A 7,090-nucleotide genomic window follows, 5' to 3' on the forward strand; every position below is an offset into this window, starting at 1 on the left:
TCTCATGTACGCCGACATCATCGGATATTTGCTTCCATGGCGTGGCCCCTGGAAAAGCAAACATCCGATTGGGCAAGATTGCATTAGACGTGGTTTTCGGCACAAGGGAGAATTTCAAAAGCGAAAAAATCGATTGATCAGACCGGCTCACCAGAGATCACCCGACGTCTCTCCTTTCTAGAGACTCTAGATCTACGAGACCAAGACTCGGAAGAACTGCCAAAATGGCTAAACGAGAAAAAGGGGCAACTCACAAATCTAATAACTGATGGATTGCAACAGCATGGCATCACTGCCGCAGTGGTTAGGAGAATTAACCTCCCTCAAGGAACTTTGCCTGTGGGGCTATGTTGTCTTCATTTCTTTGCCAAAAAGTATAAAGCAACTCAACAATCTCGAGAGACTAGAAAATAATAGCTGCCCTGAGTTAAAGCACTTGGTTGAGGGGGTATGTCTCCTGCCTGTGGGGCTGTGCTCTCTTGAGACTCTTGAAATCTGGAATTGTAACGGTATCAAGTCTTTACCTGAGGGCATGGAACAACTCAACAACCTCCAAACACTAGATATTAAGGCGTGCCCTGACCTAAAGCAGTGGTGTGAATTAAAGAAGAACAAGATGAAGTTGGCTCACATTAAACACAAGGTACGTGCTCTACCAAGCTGGCTCTCTGCAGTACTACTCTTATTTTACTATTATTACGTACTCTTTCTTTTTTCTTATATTTAAAGAGCTGTCCTTGGGTAGACACCCCTCCCCCAAACTCAGAAGGTTTCTAAGCCTATGTAGATATTTAAAGAGGAGAACCATCATTTTACTGATCTGAACCCAAGCTAATCAAATAATTTGTACTGTATTATTCTTTTTGCGGGAATTTCACGGCGCCTTGTTCTAGACAGTGTACACGCAGACCAGGCTGAAAAATATGGATCCTGAATCAACATGCAAGATTTCATTCAGGCCGATTCAGATTCATGCAGTTGAAGGAGGACCGCCAGGAGAAAGGAAATTACATGACATAGTTAGTCATAGTCTGGAGGGGCAGAATTTTTTGCCAGTTTATCCAGAAAGCATGAGTGGCAACGGGATGAAAGGGTGAATCTCAGAGCAACTCGGCATCTTCCTAGCACTGTTTTCTGCATGTCCAAATCAAACTGCAAGAAGATAATAGTATTGCTGAAATCTACCACATCTAGATCTAGTGTCCCAGCCTGATCCTCCCGCAACATCCAAGTTACCTCCCTCCACTGAAGGTATTTATACAGCCAACCTGCAATTCTATTCTTGAATTTGCTGATCTATGTATTATTCCACCTTGCATAATTTGGTAGGTTCAGGTTGGTTCAATGTTTGCGGAGACCGGTGGTGCATCAGACGACCGGTGAGTGGAGAAGGACCTTCAAAGGCAAAGTAGCCAAGGCGCTGAGGGCATGGCCGAGGGCGAACAAGAAGACCTTCAGGTCGGTGAACAGCATCGCCATTGACTGGTAATACGATATAAGGTAACGTGATAGCTCGATAGTTCAGATAGCTCGAACATTTTTCGAGGTTTGACTTTATGGCTTCTGACTGATTGGAGAAAGATGGTGACTGGAACAGGACGATCGAGCTGAGGAGTTGCCTGAGCAAGCGCCAAATTGAGATACCCGAGAAGCAGCTGGCCGACGTCACACGCCGGGAGCTGCAGTGTTTCTCTACTCTTATGTTGCTGCGGAGGAGGTGGACCTGAAGGGAGTTCCATGATGAGAATGTGCAGGGCTAGCTTGAAACTGACGAAGTAGATAGTGTTTGTTTTCCTTGTCACTACTACACGGTAGGGATTTAGGGGCACTTTGCCCTAGGGCACTTTTCAAAGTGCCCCTAAATACCTCCTTTAGAAGCACTTTGGCTAAAATGTCTCTAATGCTCTATCTATTGGGGCAGTTTGGAGAAGTGCTCCAATTAGTATATACCTATTGAGGCAGTTTAGAGAAGTGCCCCAATTAATATACATCTATTGGGGCAGTTTGACAAGTGCCCCAATTGGTATACACCTATTGGGGCAGTTTGACAAGTGCCCTAAATTCTGTAGACGGAAACAACAAAAAATTCAAGTGCTCAGTTATAAATAATATTATTTATGATTGCCTACTAAGCAACATCAAATTATGCCACGCGTTCATCTTGCCTCCAATCCGTCGCCCGAGTGATCCGGCCGGAGTGTCACACCCTCTCCTCTCCTCGCCAAAGTCCAAAGACACAAGTCACACACGATACCGTGCGCGAATTTGTGACAGGGGACTCACATATATAGAAGTGTTTTGGAGGGAAGGGGAAATATTTTGGTTCACTCTTTGCTAGCTACTTGTTGAGAGGGAGAGATCTCACCAAGATGGACGGCAGAGATGCATTGTCACAAGGATTGCTGACATGGACACTCTGTTAATTTCATCTTCCACTGATTACTCGTGTTCCCAACTGTGAGACGGTACAAATTTCAAAGAGCGTCACTTTTGTAGTTTCCAATGGTGCATTAACTGCTAACTGTGCTGCGCATCCACTCTTGGTAACTACAGAGGCTATCTTGGTTGTTACAGTGTCTCTTGGATAATCGAAAGATGAAAAATTTAATATCTCTTTATCCAGCCCACGAAACACATAGGAGTAGTTTCTAGGAACAGGAAACATAGGAGTAGTTTCTAGGAACAGGAAACATAGGAGTAGTTTCTAGGAACAGGAAGAGGAGCCCACGAAACACATAGGAGTAGTTTCTAGGAACATAAAGAGGCCTAGTTGTTGACGTACGTAACATCAGCTCACCCAACAACCGAGTAAGAATTCTCTATATAAAAAAATGCCACCAAGGGCTAGTCCTGGTTGCTCTCTTTTCTTTTAGTACAACGTACAGATACTCAGGTTTCGAAGATAGGTACACGCACAACAACTCCCGAGAGACTGATATGTACATGAACAGCCAAGAAACAGTAAAGATTTTTTTTCCGTAATTATTACTCACACAATGTAGCATCGGCAAATGAAATTTTCCAAAAGAAAAGAAAATAAAACAGCTATACATACAACATATTGTGCCTTGAAAGCTTATGTTGATGACCTTGTGCAAAATTACAACAGCACTGGCGACCAAAGTAATTATGAATAAGCTAGCTAGATGACTAGCTATACATCAATGAACGGATCCAAGAATTGGTTCAAGGTTACAAGAACCAACACACAACACAGCCATCTACCCTGTTTAGCTCAAAATAACATCAGCTAGCCATCAAAATATTAAGTCTTGGTACACATGTAGCTACCCTGAAACTTCCAGTACACATTCATCACCCACATCGCTGCACCACGTAACATCAATGAAGTTGAAGAACAAGTCCGGCTGGAACGAAAATCAAATGGCCAGAATCAGCAACTATCGTAGCTCACTGCGCAAATCTACTTGGCAGCTGGAACGATCTTCTCTTCCTCCTCTTTATCTGAAATCCAAAATGACTACCATTGGTTAATTTCTTGCCAGATTCATAAACACAATAAGTGAGTGTGCGTTCCGATCCGTTCCAGTATACTAGAATGGGGTCACCATCTGGTATACACTAGCAGCTTGACGAATCTTGAAATTTCTCCATGAAAAAAATAAAACAGGTTGATGGATCCATCGTACATAGCTATCCCATCGCATTAGAAAAGTAAGGGAATCTCTTCTACATGCAAGTGCATGGAATTTGCGAACATATGATCTGATCTGCTCTGCAGACTAAATTGATGACGATGCATTTTCAAGGAATAAGCTGAATACATTTCACACTCCAAATGTCTAAATATAGCTTCTAAACAGAAAAACCGAGTGTACCCAGAACTTACTACCGATCTTTTAATAACCTCATAGGGTACTTTTAGAAGAACGAAATAGACAATGTGCAACCAATACCTTTACTTCAGAGCACACCACCATCAACATACCAGATCAAGAGCGGAGAGATACGAGTAGGAGGAAGATGAAGACCACTAACTGACATGTCAATCTCATGCACCACTAACTAACACATTTTTTTGTCAAGACTAAGATGGAGAGGGACCTCACCGAGAGCACCATGTTGGCGATATTATCGGCAGCAGCATGTTGGGCAAGTCACCAGCGACGGCAACACGGGGAGGACGCCAGCTGCAGCAACTCAGGGCATGGGAGCACAAGCTCTCCCTCCCTGCCTCCCCGCCGCCATTGTTGCGCTATTGTGAGCTTCAGCTCCCCACCGTCTCTGGACACCCGCCATCGGCGAGACAATATCGCCCCACCGGTGGGAGAAGCTACAAGTCAGGTGTAGGTGCTGAGCCGGCTAGGGCCACCAACTGCTGCATGGGAGAGAGTGGCAGCTGCAGCTCGGGGAGGACACCGTCGGAGCAGCTGTAAAAGATAAACATAGTGGTATTAGACCCCAAACATCGACCATGTCAAAGATTATTAGGGGAACATAAGAATATACTACATAGTGAGGGTTAAGTATTCTCCACGAGCAATGTTATAAGTGAAGCATTTCTTGGTAGGATCAACTAAAAGTATGCATATTCATGACTGATGGTTAGAAGTACTCCAAAGATGAACAGCCAGTTCTGTCCCAAGTTGATACCAATATATCATGACTATTTGATAACAAAGGACAGAAGAGACAACAGACCAGCAAAGGTTTACTTCTACACACACAACAGACCAGCAGCGCAATACATCAGATATGCGGCTCCCAGATATGAAATAGAAGGAGGACTAAGATGACAAGCATTATAAAGAACGATTGAATTACTAATGCCACTAACAAAGCATAACTAATGGATTAGGTTTGAGATTAATTAACTCAACCAGTAGAAACTACTCAGGTGACAACAACCAGTGTCAACACCTAGTAAATTAGAAACGAGCTGCTCGAGCTTCACAACACAAGGAACAACTAGCATTAGGTCGCAAGAAACCATTAGATGGATACAACTTAGACAACGAATAGACAGTAGGTCCATGTTCATAAATACATCACAAGAAAATCACCCCCTGAAATCTAATAGATGCACAAGGCACAGCACACACACTACTCGTATATGTTCAACAATTTTCTACACTGCACATACGCAGGATGGGTTTACATAACCATGTTATTCTAAAAACTGAACCTTTAAGTTATACATGATAGTGCTTTATATATATAGTAACACGATTAAACAATGTCCAAGATAGAAAGCAAGTAAAGATGCATCGTTATCGAAATTTGATCACAGTGGAATCACTTTGTAGCCCTATACTATTTGTTTCATGCCTCAAATCACAAAGTCATTACAAAGTTTCATAGTCCATATTGATCAATGATAATTCATCGAAGAAAAATAACAACACGCACAAACCTGGAAGAAGAGCACTGAATTGCAGGGTCCGAAAGGCTTCTTATTCTGTCATCTCCAGGAGTTCTCTTTCCTGGTGTCGAAACTGGAATCTGGAACCACATGCCTTGATAGTCTTAGCAGCATAACTATAAATATAGATATAAACCAAAATACAACACTACAACATGGCTTGATAGTCTTAGCAGCATAACTAGAAATATAGATATAAAACAAAAATACAACACTGCAAATTCATTTGGCAGCTCCAAAGTGGGTCTGATATTTTCTTGTATCTACCACTTGTAATAGGATTAAGCACTTGAGGAATTAGGCACATAATCAATATCTCCTACAAAATTTGCTTCCTATGTACAACAGATCTCTACAACAATATATTACCATCTAACTAAGACTACTCTGACTTCACATCAACAGACAGATTCCAGCCTTACTAATGTTGATAAGTGGAAAATGGGACATTCCGTACAATATAAGTGCAGTTAAATCATCTATAGACATCATAACCACACTATTACTACTCAATGAGTACAACATTGGAGTCCACGATGCCAACAAGTAGTAAAGCACCAATTATGCTAAACATATTGGTGAACAGCTTGACACGAGACGAGAGCAGAATGTAGTTGGACAGTATACTAGCATCGAAATTTAACCAAAGAAACAAGTTCTAATGGCAGAGCAGCCTCACCTCCTCATGTACCTTCACGCTGAATTTTTTTCATACTATTGAATTTTTGTAGTGCCTCAGCTTTGTGATGTAGCTTCCAACAAAAGAACAATAAGCTGTGAAAAAAAGTGGCCAATCGGTCAGAGGACATGCTTATTGTTGTGGTATACTATAAAAATGAAAAAGTTTAAGTATAAAGATCATAAGATGATGTATATATATGCTGATCAGAAATAATGAAAATGATCAGAAGTACAAAGCAAAGGCATTACTAACATAATTTTGGTTAAAGGGGTTGCGAATTAATCAAGCCAAAATCAAATCATTCATTCATAGGCAACATATATGCAACCAAAAGCAACATAATTGGGCAACCAAAGGAAAACCATATGCATCTCACTAACAACATGGTATGCATCCTAAAACTAAGCCAATTCTGGCATAAACAAAGGTGTTCATATGCGAGAAGCACTTCAATAAGTATGTGGTGTAGTTGTAGTGACCAAAGAAAACCAGTGAGAAGTGAGGGAGAAAGGTCGTAAACCTGGAAGCTGAAGCTGAGCATGCTGCTGGGCAAGGAAGAAGACAAATCAGATGGCCAGCTCGCATAATTCCCTCGAGTATCATCTCAGAAGTCAATGAACACATGGACGACTTTTCCAATATTTTTTGATGCTGCTCTCTCAATTTTTGTGGGCGACACACTCTTCCTTGCCATGGACCACCTAAGAAAACTCCTAGTGTCAGCTGCCTCCATCGATCCCATGCTCCCTGCCGCCGCCGACATCTTTCTCCACTGGCAGCGGGGAAGCTGTAGGAGGAAGGCGAGATGAGGGGCTACAAATTTCATAGAGTAAAATAACTACAGCTCAGCATTTTCCATATTGCATAGTTTTCTCAAACTTCATTAGTCCAAAATTCTCAAATTATGCTGCACCAAGTTATTCTAAGGATACACATGCTACACCAAATTCTACTCCAAGTACAGGAAGCAATCACAAGCATATGGAAGCAGTGGATCATTTACATCCAAACGCATCATGTTTTAC

The 7,090-nt window shown here is 41.9% G+C and overlaps 1 long non-coding RNA gene across 1 annotated transcript; it reads right to left on the reverse strand.

The window, feature by feature from the left end:
• Positions 1-5,125: 5,125 nt before the first annotated feature.
• On the reverse strand, positions 5,126-6,870 carry LOC124649329. The gene is made up of 3 exons (XR_006986612.1): positions 6,586-6,870; positions 6,063-6,157; positions 5,126-5,463 (listed from the first exon to the last, which is right to left on the reverse strand). It is a non-coding gene; the product is annotated as an uncharacterized LOC124649329 (long non-coding RNA).
• Between the last annotated feature and the right edge of the window lie 220 nt (positions 6,871-7,090).

This window comes from Lolium rigidum, chromosome 4, assembly GCF_022539505.1.
Source record: "Lolium rigidum isolate FL_2022 chromosome 4, APGP_CSIRO_Lrig_0.1, whole genome shotgun sequence".
In the NCBI taxonomy this organism is placed as follows: Eukaryota; Viridiplantae; Streptophyta; class Magnoliopsida; order Poales; family Poaceae; genus Lolium; species Lolium rigidum.